The sequence below is a fragment of the Chelonia mydas genome, chromosome 9 (assembly GCF_015237465.2).
Source record: "Chelonia mydas isolate rCheMyd1 chromosome 9, rCheMyd1.pri.v2, whole genome shotgun sequence".
Classification (NCBI taxonomy): Eukaryota; Metazoa; Chordata; order Testudines; family Cheloniidae; genus Chelonia; species Chelonia mydas.
Window position 1 is genome coordinate 19,676,610 of NC_057855.1, and position 22,599 is coordinate 19,699,208.

Consider the following 22,599-nt stretch of genomic DNA (forward strand, 5'->3'; position numbering starts at 1 on the left):
GGAGATATGATCCTTAAAACCCAGATTTACATTTGCCCATCTCTAGTTTTAATACTTAGCAACAACTCTATCACCATATGGGTCAAACTTATGCACCATCTACGTTGGTCTATTCCAGCATACAATCAGACAGAGGGACGCCTTTGTGTTAGGAAGTGCCTTGGGGGTTCTCAGACACTGCACCTTCCCATCCATAGGGGGACCCTGCACTAACCCAACCCAGTGAAAACAATGGGTAAAGCTGGCTAAGGAAGAGAAGTGGCCAGAGGACAGGGGGGACAATCACAGTCACTGGCAGCGACTTAAAAAAAAAAAATATGCGGCACTTTGGATTTTAGTTGAATAATGATCACACAACAGCCAACATATCAAATCCGCAGGAAGAAATGAATGTACAGCTTTGTTCCAGAGGCCTTTCCCCTTCTTTTATTAGCACTAACAACAATAAAGCTACTGTAGGGTTGATAGCTAAGCACCAGATGACAAATTCATGTGTCATATTTTGCACATTGTTGGAAGTTACTGATGGAAGAGTTTGTTAAGAATAATGAAAGTACGAAAAAGATCCTGGCAAAGGCTCATAAAAACAAACGAACCAACCAACCTGGCCTTGTTGCTATATCTGTGATGGACAAGCCTAGAAAGGTTCACTTCATTTAAGTGATCACAGAGACAGAGAGTGTGTGTGGGGGGGTGGGGGGAGAGACAGGGTTTTTTCCAAATTTATCCAGCCTACTTTTAGGTTAGAATTGGGCTACTGGAGTTTTCCTGTGAGATTTCTCCTGCTTCGATCTGGTCTGGGGATGTACCATGAAAATAGCCTCTCATGAATAGGCTAATTCCTCAATAGCTTAGAAACATGATTCCAGGCCAACACAAGGATAGTGAAAACAGCTACCCCTCTAATTAGGGCACAGAGGGTCAGGTTCACAGAAGGACTTAGGTCCAACATTTAGGCACTACTGGCATTCATACCCCTCCCCCCACAACTGCCACCTAAAGTCTGGAGGAGCCTAAATTCCCTAAGCACCTACATTTTTGCCAACACACCTAAGTTTCAGCCACCAGCTATGGCCACTGTTGCCTCAGACAAGTTCCTGGATGCCTCTCTCTCACCTAAGCCCCAACAGAACTCTCAGGCTAGACACTGCTGGATCTTACCTTGCCTGTGGGGCCCCATCTGGTAGGCATGCTCTAAACCTGCCTGATTCCACAAAATACAGCCAGGGAGGAGAAATTGGTGGCAGCCTCCCTCATAACTTTTAGCACAGGGATTCGGGTGCTCATAAAGGATGTGAGGAGACTCCAGTTTCACTTCCCCCCTCCCTTTGCCTGGAAGGCATTCCTCTGCTGCATGGGCCATAGGTCACTTGCAGATTTAAAAAGTAGTGTAAAACAGTGAATTCTCTGTAACTTGAAATCTTTAAACCATGATTTGAGGACTTCATTAACTCCGCCAGAGGTTAGGAGTCTATTACGAGAATGGGTGGGTGAGGTTCTGTGGCTGACAATGTGCAGGTTAGACTATATGATCACGATGGTTCCTTCTGACCTTAAAGTCTGTGAGTCTAATATCTTCATAATGTATTTAGATAATGGCAGAGAGACAGTACACTTAAAGTTTACGGACAATACCAAGATGGGGGGGATTGTAAGTGCTTTGAAGGATAGGATTAAAATTCAAAATGATCTAGACAAACTGGAGAAATGGTCTGAAGTAACTAGGATGAAATTCAATAAGAACAAATGCCATGTACTTCACTTACTAAGGAATGATCAGTAGTGCACTACAAAATTGGAAATGACTGCCTAGGAAGGAGTACTGCAGAAAGTGATCTGGGGGTCATAGTGGATCACAAGCTAAATATGAGTCAACAGTGTAACACTGTTGCAAAAAAAAAAAAAAAAACACGCAAACATTCTGGGATGTATTAGCAGGAGGTCATAAGCAAGACACAAGTAGTAATTCTTCCACTGTAGTCTGTGCTAAGGTCTCACCTGGAGTATTGTGTTCAGTTCCAGGTGCCACATTTGAGGATGGATGTGGGCAATTTGGAAAAAGTCCAGAGAAGAGGGACAAAATGATTCAAGGTCTAGAAAACATGACCTATGAAGAAAGATTGAAAAAAATTGGGTTTGTTTAGTCTGGTGAATAGAAGATTGAGGGGGAACACAATTTTCAAGTACATAAAATGTTGCTACAAGAAGGAGGGTAAAAATTTACTCTCGTTAACCTCTGAGGATAGGAGAAGTAATAATGGGCTTAACTTGCAGCAAGGGAAGTTTATGCTGGACATTAGGAAAAACTTCCTGTCAGGATAGTTAAGAACTGGAACAAATTTCCGAGGGAGGTTGTGTAATCTCCATCACTGGAGGTTAAGGATAGACAAACACCTGTAATAACTAGACCATTCCTGACATAGTCCTGCCTTGAGTGCAAGGGACTGGATCAGCTGACCTCTCAATGGCCCTGCCAGTTCTACACTTCTGTGATGGGCTTGATGTAGGAATTACTAAGTGAAGTTCTATAGCCTGTTATGCAGGATGTCAGACTAAATCATAATGGTACCTTTTGGCCTTGAAGTCTATAAATGTACATTAGTGTGGTCCTAAATATCAAAGAATGAGTACATGGAAATACGCACAACTGTTGTTTGACCAACTGAGATGAAACAGCAGAGAATAAATAAAGCAATTATTCAAAATGGAAGAGAGTGACAGAACACTTAGAATCATAGAATCTCAGGGTTGGAAGGGACCTCAGAAGGTCATCTAGTCCAACCCCCTGCTCAAAGCAGGACCAATCCCCAGTTTGTGCCCCAGATTCCTAAATGGGCCCCTCAAGGATTGAACTCTCAACCCTGGGTTTAGCAGGCCAATGCTCAAACCATTGAGGTATCCCTCCCCCCTTGCTCCCTTACTCTTTAAAGGATGTAGCCTAATGGTCATTATAAAGCAATAGGAAGATTACTACATTCTGTTTCTAATGGCCACTTCAGAGTCTAGCCATGGCATGGGTTCTCCACTAGAGAGCATACCAGAACTCATCCAGAGCAAGCTACATGGAATACTATTCCTGCTATGTATGCATGTTACACTTTTACTTTTAATTTAGGGTGGACTTCAGAATTAGCCTTCCTCAGTCCAATTCAGTTACTTCAGCAGGGTCCCATTGGTATAAATGAGAGCTATGGTGACCAGATGTTCCAATTTTGTAGGGACAGTCCTGATATTCAGGGCTTTGTCTTATATAGGTGCCTATTACCCCTTACCCCATCCCAATTTTTCACACTTGCTATCTGGTCATCCTAATGAGGGCAGAATAGGACCCTTATTTTCAAAACCTTCCATGCATTTGCTCCAGCCTTCCTCAAACTTTATCTCCAAGTTCAGAAACCATGGTGATTGACACATTGCAAAACCCCAGATAACCAGAAAAGTAACTTACTCTCTCCCCACTTCCCTTCCTACTCATCCTGCTTGCCTAGCACATTTTTTTCTTCCTTTACAGTCTTATCAACCTCAGTATGAGAGCCTTCTCCTCTACATCTCTTGCCGTTTTTAATCATCTTTTTGTCTGTCTTATCAACTCGCCATCCTTTCAGCAATCATCTCACTTCTTAACTTCTCTCTCCCTCTGCTTCTATTTGTTATTTAACTATAATTGAATTAGTTCCATAAACATTTTGGGATACAGTTCGTATTATACAAAGTAAATTGAACTGAAATACGAGGAAAGAATAGAATAGCATTATGTGCCACTGAGATGAAACTGTTATAGGACGAGCATTTTTATCTGGAGTACTGTGCAATAGCAAATAGAATTTTTTTTAGTCTTTGTATCCCCAGCCTGTTTCTGAGTGGATCTATTCTCTGACAGAGAAACACCTCAGTATTTTCTGAAGATTTACATTGGCTTAGTGAGAATAAGCTACACGTAAGTGCTTAAGAGTATTCCTTGTATCTTGCTTTATTTCCATTCTATGTCTGAATACATACAGTACTCCCAGCAGGGACTCTTACATCTGATTTTTTTTTAAAAAATCCACACAAAATGCAATTTTAAAGGAAAATCTACTCTTTTGTCAGGGTATCCGCTTGCTCATATGGAATAATGGGATTTCTAAGGTACTAACTTCAAAACAATTTAGATCAGATGAAACACAGCAAAGTAAAGATGTTAAGTTTAAAAAGGAAGCATTTCTACAGCAACTGTAATACCTTTGTGTTATTTTATGTGAATGGAAGAAAAATACTTGAGTCACAACAGAGTGAGTGAAAGGGATACACTGAAAGGATAGAAATGATCAAATTGGATAATATGATAAACCTTCATAGGTTATCATATCAAGTATTTCAAGTTAATTTACAATCTATTAATACAAACATATCTTTGATGACAATGTTGCATGTATTTATATACCAGCGGTCTACCAACTTGATCAGATATTCAAGAAATATTGCATACATGTAATGATTCTATCCAGGATAGAAAAAATGAGCTATTTTTGAACATACTACAGGCCCATGCCTCTGGAATTATATTCACATAGTCTTATTAGAGATGATTATACAACTCTGAATGTCTCATTTGTACATCTGATCTGGCAACTACCATGAACCAAGAAAGATTTGCTTTTTCAAGCAATCCTACCTGAATTATAAACCCCTGAAAAAGCACAAACCAATTTTTTTTTAGAACATTTTGGCTGACTGGTGTTGAGATCTTTTGAAAAATCTAGCTTTAACTACAAATTGTGGGGCCTCATCGCCTCTGAAAAATCAGAAGTATTTAGCTGTCTAAATATGACTTTAGGTGGTCTAATTTTAGGAACTCAGGTTTGACTTTTTTGGCTTTAGTGTTCTTCCATCAGTATTTTGGATGCTGTACTTTGATTTATGTATATAGGCAGTTCTGTGCTTCTCAGTGTGCACAGATGACTACCTGGTCATACAGGTGTCAGAAACTGGATGGGGTGGAGTGACGGATAAAAGCAATATCTGCAACTATCCAAACCATTAGTATTTAAGCAAAAGATCATGGAGAAATAGATTACTTATAAGCAAACACTGGTACAGATCAGCAATCCAGCACCTTCCTGTGAGAGTTTATACTGTATGTATGAAAGAGAAGTTTAGTGAAGGTAAGTATTACATAATGAAGTTGGAGTGCAAGGATTCATAAATTCTTGGTCAGATTTTGGTTTTGCAAACCAAGTGGGGTGGATTCAGATCCCCCTGCATTTCAACTAAACCCAAAAAGACTGGGCTCAGATGAACAGCAACACATCTGGCCTCTTTCTAGTTGGCCCATCTCTAGAAAAAAGAAACATTTCTTCTTTCTCAGAGAGATTACAAGGTCAAGAGCAGACCTTTTTTTAGAAACCCATTCATGACTTTCCAACTCTAATGAAAGAGAAGAAGTACTTGTGGCACCTTAGAGACTAACCAATTTATTTGAGCATGAGCTTTCGTGAGCTACAGCTCACTTCATCGGATGCATACTGTGGAAACTGCAGAAGACATTATATACACAGAGACCATGAAACAATGCCTCCTCCCTGTGGGGTGGGAGGAGGCATTGTTTCATGGTCTCTGTGTATATAATGTCTTCTGCAGTTTCCACAGTATGCATCCGATGAAGTGAGCTGTAGCTCACGAAAGCTCATGCTCAAATAAATTGGTTAGTCTCTAAGGTGCCACAAGTACTTCTCTTCTTTTTGCGAATACAGACTAACACGGCTGTTACTCTAAAACAACTCTAATGAATTATTTCTCCACATACAGCACAAACGTTGGTGTTTTAGCTTCATGACCTCCTTCTCCGAAATCAGATTCGGCTGCTGTAAAGAGATGTTGGCCTCTTTGTTAAAAACTGTTAAACACACACACACACACAATGCAATTCTTTGCAGCAATGTCCAAAAAAAAAATCTGGATCATTTAGAAGCCCTAAATTTGTCAGTTGGCATGCTATAAATTAAAAAAAACCCTGATACTTCAAGAAATGCTTAAGGAATTGGTATTCAAATTAAGAAAGCCCAGATAAGGTGATCAGTCACTTGAGAGCATCTGCAATACAATGTTCTAATATTTTCCAAATCTGACATCCTCAAACCTTTGTAGCTGGAAAAGAATATGGCCTATGGGAAAATACAGAAGGGAATCTCAAAGAGGATTGATTAGCTCTATAATAATATTCCCATCTTCAACACAAGGTATAATAAACATTTTCACAATGCTATATAAAACTGTGTTCCATCTGACTGATGGATTGTGAAGCAGATATCTTTAATCAAAATTAGAATTCTATTTACTCCAAGAATGGGAATGTTAACTGGAATGCTTAGGCTGTATTCTTATTTGACTAATTACAGTAGGAATCAACTGGAGGCAATATTCTTCTATTCCTGTTTTTAACTGTTGTGTAACGTTGTACACAGTGTGTGTGAGAGAAACGGGTTCATATTTTATCTCAACGTTGTTTGCATTTGCCAAGGAGGTTGAAGTAACTGCAAAATGAGTTGTTAGTTGTTTTGTATCTAATGTGATTATAAGAAGGGGAAGTTCTCACTTTGCTTTGGCAGAGTATTCACATATGATATATAATCCAACCTTAGGCAAAGGCTCAAAAAAACCAAAACACACCCCAAAACCAAACAAAAAAACAACCCCATAAGAGATAGACTAAGTTTTCTCCCCAAAGTTGGCTGTTTGTTAGGTTTTCCTAGTAGGGCCTTCACTGTTCTCATCTCTACTTCCTGTGGCTCCAACACACTCAAATGCCTCTTATTCTTGTTGACTGAAGCTAAGTCCAGTGATTAAAAAAAAAAAGTCTCATGCTTCTTTTTGCATGGCACAAGTGGCAAACACCAAGATAACTACAAACAAATTTGCCCTAAATTCTTTTGTAGATTCCTAGAGTCCACCAGCAGTCACTACTATCCCACTATACCGTTTGACTAAAAAAAAAAACAAAAAAAAAAAACCCTCTATAATTATATAGCATGCCACTTCCTTTTGGCTGTCCTTGTCCTCAACTGGACGCACCTGGAGCCCTGTACATTTCCTTATAACACTCCTATGCTTCGATCTGCAAGTTGTTATATTTCATGTTAATTTCCAAGGTCAAAAACTTTCCACTGTGTAATTTAGTTTCCTTTACTAATGCTGATGACACTGCAAAATATTTACTCTCTGCTCCCTTTTCAATAATTTATACAGACAACATACATTCTGCAATTAGGCTGAAGGAAACTCACGTGTATCCTTTAATTACACAGTCCAGGGGCAAATTCAGTGCTGTGCCTCTAGTGGTGTAGCAGAGGGAGGGTTACCCTAATTCTGTGCTATTTGGGGGGTAGATAAAGCCCCCGGTACACATTGGAGCAGCTCCTGGGGATGCTCGGACTTTTGGCAGCCTTGCATAACTTCCCAGAATAGCCAGAGCAGAGAGAGATACAGTCATTCCCCCTCACACCCTGACCAATCCAGCCATAGCCAGGAGGGATGGGGTATCTACGTAAGTCTTATGCTCTTCTTGCACTGGAGAAATTGCCTTCCGGGGGGGGGGGGGGCATTCTGCTCTTTAGATGTGAGAGAGAGGTCCAGTGGCCAGAATCTACCGTCATGAGTTTAAAATTCTCTCTCTTTGTATGGAATCTTCACTTAAACCTTGGAAACAAGAGCATTTACTTTCATTTTTAAACTATTTGAAGTTTTAATCATGACTTCTGTGGCTCATAAATATGATGTGAATGAAGCCAAAGAGAGAAATTATGTCTTCAATGTTTCATTATATGTAGAGTAGTTTAAGCAGATTTACTCTATATATTGAGGTGGTTCTGCTCTGGGGCAGAGAGTCATATGATCTTGTCTCAGCTATCTAAACATATAATAACTGGAATGAAAGGTTGAATTTGTTTATTATTTTGCCTTTCTATATATCCAATACCTGGAACAGTTAAATACATCTCTGCTTTCAATTTTCTATTACCATTTGAGGGGCCTGCATCCAGAAACAAACAGGTGAGAAATGCCTCCCCCTACATCTCTTCTCGCAAAGAAGTATCAGGATTGCCATTTCCATCATTTGTTTCAGGCACCGGGATTTTTAATCTTTAAATAATTGAAATCGGAGTGCTATGTCCATACTACATCTTTCATGAAAATGTCAGTAGCCACTGTTCTTGATCTCTAAAATCCATTAAGAAGGCCCTCTAAACATTCTGACATGGCATTATAGAAGGTAAATATGACCTTTATGTGCACCTCACATTCACCACTTGGGGGGACAAGTTTAGCACATTTCAAGGACAAACCAATAAGCTACTTATGGAAAACTATGAACTCCGCAGCGACTGACACACACTTCCTATTAAAAGAGTGAAGTCTCTTTAAGGTATTCTTTTTCATTCTGTCTTCGTGTGTAATATTTGGAAATCTATTTTACTCTTTAATCAGCCTTCTTTGATCCTTTTGCAATATTTTAGAACAGCATGAAATTGCTGCAATGACATCGGAACCTTAAAAAAAAAAAAAAAAAAAAGAGAAACATCTGAGCTTTGAAACAAATATTCCCTACAAACATTTGAGTGGCTTTATTTAATTTGAAAACTGGGGGGGGGGGGGAGAAGCAGTCTAAATTTTATATTTTTAAAAGTGATATTTTCAAAAAATGCTTTAAGTAACAGCAGATAAAATGTTTTCATTTTTGGAGTTGATAATTCAGATTTCTTTAACACTCACAAACCATAAGATGGGGATGTATTCAATATATCATATGACTCAGTCATTCTGAATATAATCATGTTATATTTTAAGAGTTTGGAATGTTAAGCATTTGTGGTTTTGTTATAACTTTCCTCTCACTCAGTGCTGATTTATTTGGATCACAGGTTCCTAAAAGAAAATGAAATTTCATATGTTTTTGTCGAAAGGAGGCAAAAGAATAATGGGACAAGTGGAAAATTTGGCTTACTAAACACTTCTTTATGCCATTTATAGCTTTAACAAGAAAGCTCATGCTCAAGTGATCAGTGTGAATCATAGAACTGGAAGGGACTTCAAGTAGTCATCTAGTCCAGTCCCCTGCACATGTGGCAGGACTAAGTATTATCTAGACCATTCCTGACAGGTGTTTGTCTAACCTGCTCTTAAAAATCTCCAATGATGGAGATTCCACAACCTCCCTAGGAAATTTATTCCAGTGCTTACCCACCCTGACAGTTTGGAATTTTTTCCTAATGTCCAACCTAAATCTCCCTTGCTGCAATATAAGTCCATTGCTTCTTGTCCTGTCCTCAGAGGACAAGCACAATTTTTCTCCCTCCTCCCTGTAACAACCTTTTATGTACTTGAAAACTGTTATGTCCCCTCTCAATCTTCTTTTTTCCAGACTAAACAAACCCAATTTTTTCAGTCTTCCCTCAGAGGTCGTGTTTTCTAGACCTTTAATCATTTTTGTTGCTCTTCTCTGGACTTTCTCCAATTCGTCCACTTCTTCCCTGAAATATGGCATCTAAAACTGGACACAATACTCCAGCTGAGGCCTAATCAGCACAGAGTAGAGGGGAAGAATTGCCTCATGTTTTTCTTACAACACTCCTGCTAATATATCCCAGAATGATGTTCACTTTTTTCCCCCCCAGCAGCATTACACTGTTGACTCATATTTAGCTTGTGGTCGACTATGACCCCCAGATGCCTTTCCACAGTATTCCTTCCTAGGCACTCATTTCCCATTTTGTATGTGTGCAACTGATTGTTCCTTCTTAAGTACTTTGCATTTTTCCTTATTGAATTTCAGCCTATTTACTTCAGGCCATTTCTCCAGTTTGTCCAGAACATTTTGAACTGTAATTCTATCCTCCAAAGCACTTGCAACCCCTCCCGGGTTGGTATCGTCCACAAACTTTATAAGCGTACTGTGTATGCCATTATGTAAATTACGGATGAAGATATTGAACAGAACCAGACCCAAAACTGATCCCTGTGGGACCCCACTCATTATGCCCTTCCAGCATGACTGTGAACCATGATAACTATTCTGGGAATGGTTTTCCAACCAGTTTTGCACTCGCTTTACAGTTAAGGCTATGTTTTAGTCACAAGTATTTTTAGTAAAAGTCATGGGCAGGTCATGGGCTGTAAACAAAAATTCATGGGCTCGTGACCGTCCATGACTTTTACTAAATACCCGCTATGACTAAAACTTCGGCGGGCAGGGGGAGAGAGAGAGGAGGCAGGGATGCTCTGGGGGGCCACTCTGGGGGGCCAGCTTGGAGGGCTGAGGGAGGTGTGCAGGACCCCTGATGGTGCTAGCAAGGGGGGGTTGGCAGGGGCTTCCTACCCAGCTCCTCATCCCTGCAGTTCCTAGACAACAGAGGCAGGGGCCAGGGCAGGAGCTTCTCCGCTGCTCCCACCATAAGCGCCGGCTGCCGTAGCTCCCATCGGCTGGGAACCGCAGCCGATGGAAGCTTTGGTGGTGGGGCCTGAAGGTACTTGCAGCGCACAAAACTGAGACAGCCCCCCCTCCCCACCTAGGAGCTGGATAAGTAAGGTAAGTGCCCCCCACACCTGCAAAACCCCTACCTCTGAGACCCCTTCCACACACCCTAACTGCTGCTGCTGGCCACCGCAGAAGTTAGAGGTCACAGAATCCGTGACTTCTGTGACCTCCATGACAGACTCACAGCCTTACTTACAGTAGCTCCATCTAGGTAGCATTTCCCTAGTTTGTTTATGAGGTCATGTGAGACTCTTTCAAAACCTTTACTAAAGTCAAGACATACCATGTCTACCACTTCCCCTCCCGCCCCATCCACAAGGCTTGTTATCCCTGTCAAAGAAAGCGATCAGGTTGGTTTGACATGATTTGTTTTTGACAAATCCATGCTGACTGTTACTTATCACCTTATCTTCCAGATGTTTGAAAATTGATTGCTTAATTATTTGCTCCATTATCTTTCCAGGTACAGAAGTTAAGCTGACTGATCTGTAATTCCCTGCGTTGTCCTTATTTCCCTTTTTATAGGGCCATTTTCCAGTCTTCTGGAATCTCTCCTGTCTTCCATGACTTTTCAAAGATAAATCACTAACGGCTCAGATAGCTCCCTAGTCAGCTCCTTGAGTATTCTAGGATGCATTTCATCAAGGCCCTGGTTACTTGAAGACATCTAATTTGTCCAAGTAATTTTTTAAGTTGTTCTTTCCCTATTTTAGGCCCTTCTGATCCTAACTCATTTTTACTGGCATTCACTATGTTAGCCATCCAATCACCATCAACTTTCTTCGTGAAAACTGAAACAAAGAAGTCATTAAGCACCTCTGTCAATTCCACATTTTCTGTTTTCTTGTTACCCTTTATGTCTGTACCTAGTTTGATTTCGTTTTGTACCTTGGCCTTTCTAATTTTGCCCTCCATACGGGTAGTATTTTTTTTATATATTCATCCTTTTTAATTTGACCTAGTTTCCACTTTTTGTAGACTCTTCCTTGATTTAAAAATCATTGAAAATCTCCTGGTTAAGCCAGAGTGGTCTTTTGCCATACTTCCAATCTTTCCTATGCAGTGGAATAGTTTGCTATTGTGCCCTTAATAATGTCTCTTTGAAAAGCTGCCAACTGTTTTCTATTGGTTTTCCCCTTAGACTTGCTTCCCATGGGATCTTCCCTACCAACTCCTTGAGTTTTCTAAAGTCTGCCTTCTTGAAATCCATTGTCTTTATTTTCCTGTTCTCCCTCCTACCGTTGCTTAGAATCATGAACTCATCATTTCATGATCACTTTCATCCAAGCTACCTTTCACTTTCAAATTCTCAACCAGTTCCTCCCTATTTGTCAAAATCAAAAATCTAGAACAGCTCCCCAAGTAGCTTTCTCCACTGTCTGGAATAAAAAGATTGTCTCCAATATGTTCCAAGAACTTACTGGATAATTTTTGCCCTGCGGTGTTATTTTCCCCCAACAGAAGTGTAGGTAGTTGAAGTCACCCACCACCACCAAAGTCCTGTGCTTTGGATGATTTTGTTTAAAAAAAAGCGTCATCCACCTCTTCTTCCTGGTTAGGTAGTTTGTAGTAGACCCCTACCATGACACCACCCTTTTTAAAATCCCTTTTATCCTTACCCAGAGACTTTCGACAAGTCTGTCTCCTATTTTTGTCTCAACCTCAGCCCAAGTGTATACATTTTTAATGTACAAGACTCCTTTTTCTCCCTGCCTGTCCTTCCTGAGCAAGCTGTACCCTTCTATACCAATATTCCAGTCATGTGTATTATCCTACCAAGTCTCTGTGATGCCAACTATGTCATAGTTGCGTTTATTTACTAGCATTTTGAGTTCTATTTATTCCCCATAATTCTTGCATTAGTATACAGACATATAAGATAATGATCCGATTTCCTGCCCTCCACCCCCAGTTCTGTCTTGTCTCTCCTTTATCCCTGCTGTAACAGCCCATGCTCCCCTCAAATTACAAACCTTCTCCCAGGTCTCCATGTTCTTTACTTACCTGTGGGCTTTGGTCACCTGCCCCCTTCAAAATACCCAAATTGCTCATTTGCAGCATTTGCACAAAGTGTTAGTACTCATTCATGACAGTTGGTCACCAACTGACGGATTTGAAACATCAGACTCACTTCTGACATTCTAGATCAGTGGTGGGCAACCTGCGGCCCATCAGGGTAACGTGTTTGTGGGCTGCGAAACATTTTGCTGACGTTGACTGTCCGCAGGCACGGCTTCCCCCGCCTGCAGCTCCCAGTGGCCATGGTTCACCATTCCTGGCCAATGGAAGCTGCAGGAAGCAGGGGCCAGCATGTTCCTGCAGCCCATGACAGGATGGTACATGTCAACAAAATGCCTCGTTGCCTGCAATCGGATTACCCTGAAGGGCCGCATGTGGCATGCAGGTTGCCCACTACTGTTATCCGGTGTTCTGTCTTGACTCTTTTCCTGTTCAGTGTGTAAGTGAGGAAGTATGTGATGATACCGAGCTTAATGTTCCCATGTGTTCCTAGGCACATGGTGCATTTAAGCATCTTTCCCAGTGTCTGGTTGAGAAACTGAATATGAATGGGAGCTACTTGATTGAGATTTGAGTTACATAAAACAGAGGTGATGGCATTAGGATGGAAAAAGAAACTGGAATATATGGTTAGGGTTCTACCTGTCCCTTTAAAGAAAAAAGGCAAGAACACACCTTCTGTCAAAGCCACATTTGCAATTTAGGAGTCCAATCAGATTAGCTCTTATTGCTGAATGATTGGATTTCAATAGTTTTCAGGGACACTAACACTTTCTGATGCAAGCCTTCACTACCTTGATTCATGCCTCTCTCATTTCAAGAGTAGATTACTGCAATTTACTTCACTTAGGGTTACATCTTAAATCAATTATGAAACCGAAACTACAGAATTAATTGGCCTGCTTGTTAAATAGGATCTTTCAGCGAAAGAGCACTACACCCTTGTTTCATAATCTGTATTGGCTACCTGTGGGTTTCTGGGTGGAGGTTAAGGTTCTGGATTTGACCAATGAAGTCGAAAGATTAGGATCTTCCTTATAAGGCCATAATATCACAGTTGAGGCTTTCCAGCTAGAGTATCCTCAACATAAATTAAAAATAAAATACCAAATAGTGTTCAGATGGAAGCTATTGAAAACCAAGACCACATCGGCCCTTTCAGAAAGGGACTGTCTTTTGTATAGTGAAAAATCCAGCTCTCTTAGGTTTTCACAGACTAGACCCTTCCTGTTTTCGAATCTAGGAGCATTATCTCAAGACCATCTCACTGGGACATATCAAAACTACTTTCTTCTAGCCCACCCCATCTGTGGGCCTTTGTTGCATAGAAGAGCTTAGCCATAATGGCACTTACGTAGATAAAATAACAGAAAATAGTTTATATTCCAGATAGAGCTGTGTGTCATAATTAAAGAACGCTCCAACACACTTTGGAGTAAGGCTTTTTGTTAGCAGGTCTTGGATGTTTCTTCCCCAGACCATCTGTAAACAAATGTAACTTTTTCTAACTCTCAGCCACCAATAGCTTAGAAGTCTCATGGATTTCAAAACCATAAAATCTGTTTAGTACAACCAAATGTAGAAATTAAACAAACTTTGTGTGTAAAATAGAATTATATATCCTGACTCCAAAAAGTTCTCTAATACATCTTATTCCAATCACTGAGTCATCCAGTCTCTTGTCTGACTATAAAAAGAGACACTTTTATAGAAGACAAATGAAAAGAAAACAATTTTATGACTTCTGAGTAGGAAGATGTTACAATGCATTATCCAATGTGTCTGAACACTCTTATGTGTAGGAGTATATATTTGTAAAACAGTGCAAAATAAAAAGTCAATAAAAACATACTATCAGGAGTTACTAGCTGTAGTACACTATGTGACTAAGCTGGAATAATTTACGCAGTGCCTATTTTTGAAACTCAAAGTGCTTTGAAAGCCTAAATAAGTCATAACTACTGTATGAAAAACAAAGTTAGGGTCATTATTTGCATGGATTAGTCCTAAAGGACATGCTCATGTAAATTAGTACTTACTTAGTTAGTCAAGAACAATCTCATGTAAATATTTTGCTGCCCAAGAGAAGTAATTACTGAGATTAGCATATTGTTTAATAATTTTTAAGGGGCTGTATAGCACACCTGTCAAAATAAGATGCTGAGAAGAAAAACAAAACAAAAAAACCCACTGTCATGAAGAGGCAGCTAATCAAGTAACAAACAACTGGTCTGGTATTCTAAGTTTCCAGAGACAATGAACCAGAGTTTAAGGTTCCCCGGGACCTCATCATATCTCTTAGCTACTCTTTTGGGTTGCGGGGGAGAGGAGAAGAGAAAAGGGGAAGGAGAGAACAAGATGGTGATTTGTTCCTCATAAACCCACATTTTCCAAACAGCATGTTTCTGGCCTGAAAAATAAGCCTGTACCTACACTTATTTATGCACATAAACCCCATATTTGACCTTGCAAAGGGGATATTTGCTTGCCTAAATGAAGCAGTTAGGCATGCAGTCGTCACCTGATCTGCGCATGTACTTGTCCATGAACATATACCGGTGTTGGTTTTTGTGAGCAAACAGATTTTGCATAGGTACAGAAAGATAATGCAATGACTGATTTAGTCTAATATGACTAGAGAATATTGAGTGGAGAAAAGAGCTACTTTATAATTTAACTACCTTCATCATTATTTAAAAGATCAGTGTTTAGACTTTCATATTCACTATTACATAATCATTTGTGAATAGCAGCTCATGGTTTTTTTGTAATCCTACTGGACTCCTGGAAAGCAGTTATGAAACCGGAAAGCAGCTGTTGGTAATGAGTTGCTCATAAGAAGGTGAAGAGACAGACAACTGGTCTGACATCCCCAAAGGGACTAAGACAGCAGCTCACTAGTGCAGTACGGTACAGGATATGAAAATGTGTTTTTAAATGCAAAAGTCTCAAATTTAGCCTTGTAATAGTTTACATTCTCAAAAGAACAAGTGTCTTTATCTGAAGGATCCCACTTCCTGCTACTGAGTACAAATCTGATCCAAACCTCTTCCCCATCTACGCTATCATTTTAGCATTAGTTTTCAATCCCAAAATATAAAAGGTTCTGTGGGTAGTAGTTCATGGAGGGAAATAACCAGTTTGAAAATCAGGTTTACCATTTTTGGTGTCACAATTTGACACCTTCAGTGAATCATGACTGCAGTTTTGCTCTCGTGCTTCTTTCTGGCAACTCATTGTGAGAGCAAATGCAGACACTTCATGCATTTTTACAACTGTAATGAAGCGCGCATGTATGCATACACATATATACACAGCATGCTTTTTGGCTTGTTTGCCTTGCCAGATACCCCAGGTGTGATCCCCCCTCCTCCAAAAGTTAACAATTTGAAAAGCTATTATTTCTATTTATACACCCACCCATCCCTGCCCAGTTTGCATGGTGGGGTTTAAAAAAAAAAAAAAAAAAAAAAAGGGATCAGGTAATGCAAACAATGACAATGTAATGCAAAAGGGGCAACTAAGGATTCTCCCTGTCACAGGGCAAAAGAGCAGGCACTGCCAGCTGTAAGCGATTCACAACTTGTACTCCTCTGCATAGGGGTGGTTTAAGGGGTTGCAAAAGGGTGGGCCAGCCCTGAAGGGGACAGAGTATTGTGACAGGGTTTCCACGGTGCAACCTGGGACACAGGACTCAGCAGTCCCACATCCACTGACTGGGGCTGGCCCTCACATTGATGCCGATGTCAAGTTACAAACCTCTGGCAGGTACTGCACTTTGCACAGCCATCCCCAGGCTGGGACACACCCAACTGAATTAAATGAATGCTCTCCCAGCCACTCAAACCAACAATAGAAAGGCTCCAGACAATTCCCCCCAGCTCCACACCTGTACCGTCTTCCACAATTATATGGCAGTGGTGAATATGGGGGCTCCAGGGAGCTACTTTAGAGTACAGAGTATCACAAAGTATGACACATTGCTGGATAATGGTTAGTACAACAGTTGGCTAGTCTACATTAACTACATCACAGTACAGCAGGGCTACTCTATTAGAGTGGGGATTGTTTTGCCTCCTGGCTGGCCCAGAACTGGGAAACTAGAAAGGTGGTTTAGAGCCACTTTCCCCTGCAATTCCCCTCTCAGCTGTGCCAAGTGAAAATTCAGCACAGCTGAAGATTGAGCCTTGAATGTGTAATGTTTCAAGTGAGTAGGGAATGCTGTGAAAAAGGCATGTGGGAGGGAGCACAGCTTACAGAAAATCTGGATATAAAATTCATCTCAGATATTGTGACCAGGTAATTTTTGCCTCTTTCATTAGATCCTGAGTAATATGAAAAAGTGCCAATGCCTGACATTTCCAAAGAGCAAAAGCTCTGACCACTTCATCTTCACAGGGGCTTCTGAACAGATTGCTGTGCAATTTACAGTTACCTTAGTAACATTAGGCAGTGCGTAGACTTGCAAACAGTTGTTATGTCACCTTCCCAGTCTGCTGAAATGTCTAGCTAGGAAGGCAAAACAGCAGAACAACTGCAAGGATATCACTCAGATGCATTCTCTTTCTGTATGCAAGAAAAACAGCTACATCTTCCTCAGAGATTAGCTTATTTCTACTAAGAAGCCCATATACACATATATACATACAGAGTTTTTACAGCTGAAAATGGGTTAAAAGCCAAACAAAAAACCCCACATTTATTTCAGAAAGTTGGTTGTGCTTCTTGAAGCTTCTTTGCTTAGCCCCAAAATAAATGTCTGCAGCTATCCTAAATTTGAAAACATATGTACAGATATTTATTCTCAGATGAAAGTTTACAAAGAGGATGCCAAAGGCTGGTACAAATTATACCTACATGACAGGGTTCCTTCCCCCACCCCAACAAGAATCATGGATGAGGAGGACAACAAATTGGCCTTGTTTACTTTAGCATAGGTATTAGGGAGTTTGAAGATGTGTCAGGCGTATGAAAGCCTCACAAGAATTCAGAGACATTGGGTAGCTAGGTTCACGATATTCATTTGTACTCAGGAGGCCTTGAATCTTCGGTTTTTCAGCAAGTAGAAATAAAACTGGAACGAGATAGACACTATTAAAACAAAAGGATTTCTTTCTGTCTTGCTGATCCTATCCTGTAAATCTCAATTTCTTTGTTGGTAAGTTGTTGTTTTGCTTACCATCACTACCAAACAACAGAAGTGATCACAAAGCCTACAATTCAGACAATTGAAGACTGAAGATTAATTGGTGTTCACATCTCTAGAACGTGAATCTGGGCCTATCTCCTTAAAAAACAAAAGCAAAACCCCCACCTACCTCTGCTAAAGTGATTGACCCACCTCTCTTGTGGAACAAACCCTATTTCTTGAAATGAAGGAAAAAAAGTTTGGGTAACTTTGTCTATTGCTCAGAGCCTTCTTAAATTAACAGTTAGCTGAACAGTAATAAGAGGAGGAGGCGGCTTTTAATTTTTTATGTAATTTAGCAGGAAGCAAATGGCAGCAAGGTATAAATATATTGCCCTCATAACTCAAATTTCACCCTCCTTCCCTTTATTGCCCGCTCTGCGTCTTTTATTTGAAGTTATTCTGAGACACTTATTACCTGAGAATCACAGATGATATGCTCATTATTTATAGGAGAAAGGATGGCAGGAAAGGGAGTGCTGGCCAGACTTTTCAAAAGTGCATAGCACCCAGCAACTCTCGCTGAGCCAGACTGTCAATAGAACTCAGCACCCACTTGGGAATAGATTTCCAAAAAAGTTCAGCACTCACTGGGACACCAAATGGGAAGATTTTCAAGAGCTTAGTTCACTGGATGCCGAGTTCTTTGAACATCTAGCCATAAGTGTATCCACGGTAGTAAAGACTGAAGACCTCTTCTTCCCATGAAGCAACAGGAGCAGCTGGGTGCTAAGTACTATTAAAAATCTGGACCCTTCATTTAGGTGCCTAAAATGGGAGCTATTGGGCACTGACTGAGTCCCTTTGAAAAACTGGCCCATTATGATCATTATGGCCCTGATCCTGCAAACACATTATGCATGTGCTGGACTTTACTCACATGAGTAGTCCCACTAAAATCCTACTGAAGTCAATACAACTACTCTCATGAGCAGATGATTGCAAGAATGAGACCCTGTTGTACAAACGCATGAAATATACATATGTGCTAAATCATATGCCAATCATCTTGTTTTACAGGACAGCTGTTACGGGATTAACTTTCTGAATATTTTGCAAATATAGGAGAAAATTGCTTATGGCATTCTAGTGAATAGATAATGTGCATGATCAATAACTCAATACATACCATTAACCTAAGCCAGCTATAGGATTGCATGGGTAATAAAGCATACAATTGTTAGTCTCCATTTTTTTAAAATGGAAGTGTTCTGGTCTGATGAGAGACCTATTATAAAAGCAACACCATTTACAAGTCTTACAGTTATCTATAATCAATTTGGGGGAAAAAAATCAGTTTTAAGAAAAATCAGGGAGATAATGAATCAATTCAAATTATTAGTTACAGTACCCTCGGCGTCCCAGCCAAGATTGGAGCCTCATTGTGCCAGGTGCTGTACATATATCATGATTTAAGTGGACAAGATAGTATTTCTTTTCTCCCTCACTGTATCTGTTGTTCCTATCTTATAGATGAAGAAATGATGCCCACATGGGTCAGAGTTTCAAGAGTGCTCAGCTTCCTGCAGCTACCACTGTTCTCAGTGAGAACTTCCGAGCACTTCTGAAAGTGTGGCAAGTTTATTTAGGTGTTTGAGAGCTGATTTTTTTTTTTTTTTGGGGAGGGGGGGGAATCTAGCAGACAGACCTGCCCAATGTCACATAAGAAATCTGTGGCAGAGCTAGGAACTGAATTCCTATCCCCTGAATCCTAATTCCCATCGAGTCACTTAACTAAAAGGGAAAGGTTCTCCCTCTGTACTTACCTCCTCTCTGAACATTGCACGAGATGTGTTTTGAAACTTCAAGTATTGCAATTCAAACTACATAACTGATAATACATTGCTTAAAGGAGAAAGTGTTTAACTTTGGATTTGTTATAAAAATGTTTTAATAAAACCAGAACCTGTCCACTATATTGGTCTTTTACAAGATCTAGTATGGAAATAAGGAGTTTTGTCATGAGGGAAAAAAAAAAGAGTAGTACAGGAATTGGATTGAGCTGAAGAGGTATGTGGTGGCCCCATTGGTTTCTGCTGATATTTAAGACTTCACCTATAAACAATTGAGGGACGGGGAAGGATTTTGCCCTGCATGGTTGTATTATAAATGGAAAGAGCATAGGGTCCCATTCACTTACAGAGGATCTGTACAGAGGAGAGGCCATAGTGTGAAGGCAAATCTCTCTACAAGTGGGGAGGTCATCCAACCACAGGCTGTATACCTCCTGCCCCAGAGGGGATGGGTCTTTGTAGAGGCATGACTACAGTCTCCCCACCACCTCCAATGTGCTGGCAGTTACCCTTACATCTACATTGAAGCCAGAACTTTTTGTACCTTTTAAAAAAGTACAGTGCCACTCTCGTGAACTCTCCCCCCAAGTGCCCACAGTGTTGTGCCTTATTTTGGATGAACGCCTCCTCCCACAGCACTTGGGTTGCTGGTGTTGCCCAGGACCCTGAATCCTGCCACCTGGGGCTGGAACCAAAGCGTGGGCAACGAAGCCAAAGCTTCGCGAGGGCCCCTGTGGCATGGGGCCCAAGGCAACTGCCCAGACTGCCACCTCCTAATGCTGGCCCTGGCTTTTATATGCAGAAAACCAGTTGTGGCACAGGTGGGTCATGGAGTTTTTACAGCATGTTTGGGGGGCCTCAGAAAGAAAGGTTGAGAAACCCCGGTCTACCTGATGCGATTTTGGATTATTTGCAGTTTCAACAGAGGTATGAGCTGCCATCATTTTTTCCTCCGTGGATTAGTGTCAGACTAATCATGACAATTTTCAAAAAAGGAGGCCTTCATGCAAAAATCTGTATATAGGTACGTCCCACATTTGTATGAGCAATTGCTACAACTGTGCCTGCGTAGCAACCAAAACTACATGCCAGAAAGCAAGGCTCCTAACATTATCCAATATCCATACAGAATTGCAATTAATAGTTGACATGATTAATATAATTAAGTTCACCCATACACACTGGTCAGTCCATACACACTATGTTCCTCCCTCTGTACCAAATCCATAAATGATAGGGGTCTTTTACAGCTCCCATCTTATAAAACTAGTTCTCGAGCTCAAACTTTGAGACTTGTACATTTAGTGCTGGAGGTCCTCAGTTCCATCCCGTGTCAGCCAACATGAGAGTGCTCTCTCACACACACACACACACACACAGTTTTGCCAGAGAACTTCAGCCTATGCATCTTACAGATGTGATCCTAGAAGTCAACAATATAGTTAACAATTTCACTTCTGATCACTCTGGGATTAATTGGGCCTTTAAGCATTATATTTAGGGCTGCAGCAGTGGTGGTTCTGGGTCACATTACCCCTGCAGGAACTCCCAGCTTCACAAGGGATCATGCTCACTACTACAGAAGTTAAGGGGGTACAGTTTATGATGCTCACGTGTAGTTGGCCAGGACTGCTATCCAGTGAAGGATGCGAGGGAGAGAAGGAGCAGGACCATAGACACTTCTACCTTACCCTTTATTAGGAACAAGGATTGCAACTGTGAACAACCCAAATAGGAAAAACAAAGAAGATTCCTTGCACCTTCCCCATGTTGCGGACCTGCACATGGCTAGTCACAACCCATTTAAATGTTTGATGATGAAAGTGTTTAATTCTGAACACAGAGGAACCTGGACCAAGCACTTCCAGACTTAGAGAAAGTTTGGATCTAGATCCAGATCTCTCTTTGAATTTAAACTGTCCTGATCTATAAGATGGAATGATCGAGCATCCTGAACCACACATCTTCAGACAGTGCAGCTTGGGCCCATCTCTGATACTGCAGACACTAAAGTTCACTTGGCAGCTAAAAAGCCAGTAGGGAAATGTACTTGCAATCTTCTCCCTCAGGTTCTTATGCCGCTTATGTCAAAAATGACAATGTGTCACTAATGGGGCTGCGTGGTAGAGCTGGCCCTGCTGCTGCCCATTCTGTTCTTTGTGGCTCAGGAGGGGATTTCTCTCTCCAGTGCTGCTTGTTACTGATTTAGTGACAGGGTAAAAGGTTTTTGTGCCCAAGGAAAAACGCTGAAATGTTTAAAAATTATAGTCAACTAACTATCCTAGTTTGTCTTTTGTTCCTTGATGATATTCATTGGTTTTAATGATTTGCTTACATTAATCTCTCCCTGCTTCTCCTTTTAGTGCCTGTCACTCTTTCACTGTCTCTTTGCTCCATGTCTTAGCCTTTGCTTCAGGCACTGTGCCCCAGCACAGCACTCCAGCAATCACTCCTGTCTTCCCCACCCCCTCCGTCCATCTGCCATGGTCTTCGGACCTTTCCCCTATAACAGGCTGTCTTCCTTCCCTTCAGACCTCCTCCCCACCTCACAGCCTGCCCTGAGCTGGCTCCCACACTGCTCCAGCCACATTTCCTCCATCTGCTGCTGCTGACAGTTCACAGGTTCCTTCCTCACTCTGATTATTCAGCCCTTCTTGAAGCACAGTTTCTGTCCATGATTGACAGAGGGCACTGCTCCTGCTTTGACAGGCTGAAGGCAAGGTGACATTGTGAGATTTGGCCTGCTGTGTCAATGGACATCTGAAAATAGCCACTAAAGGAGATACAGACTGCCTGATTTAGGTTAACAGTGGTGTTATATTTAATTGAAAGATGGAGCAAGTGGGAAGAATTACTTGAAAACAAAATCGCTGATATAAAACCAATCTCTACAATTTCTGTACATGACCTGTATGCCTTCCACTCTGCTCTACCATCTAAAAGAGAAATGCAACCACCCTAGAAAAAGGTCAAGGAATCACATATGTTGTGGAAGAATTAGGCAGAAGTCCTGGGGCTGAAATTCAGCCCTCCACAATACTGAGACAGGGTACAGAGCTGCACTGAAGCAGCGCTACAGCTCCTGTGAG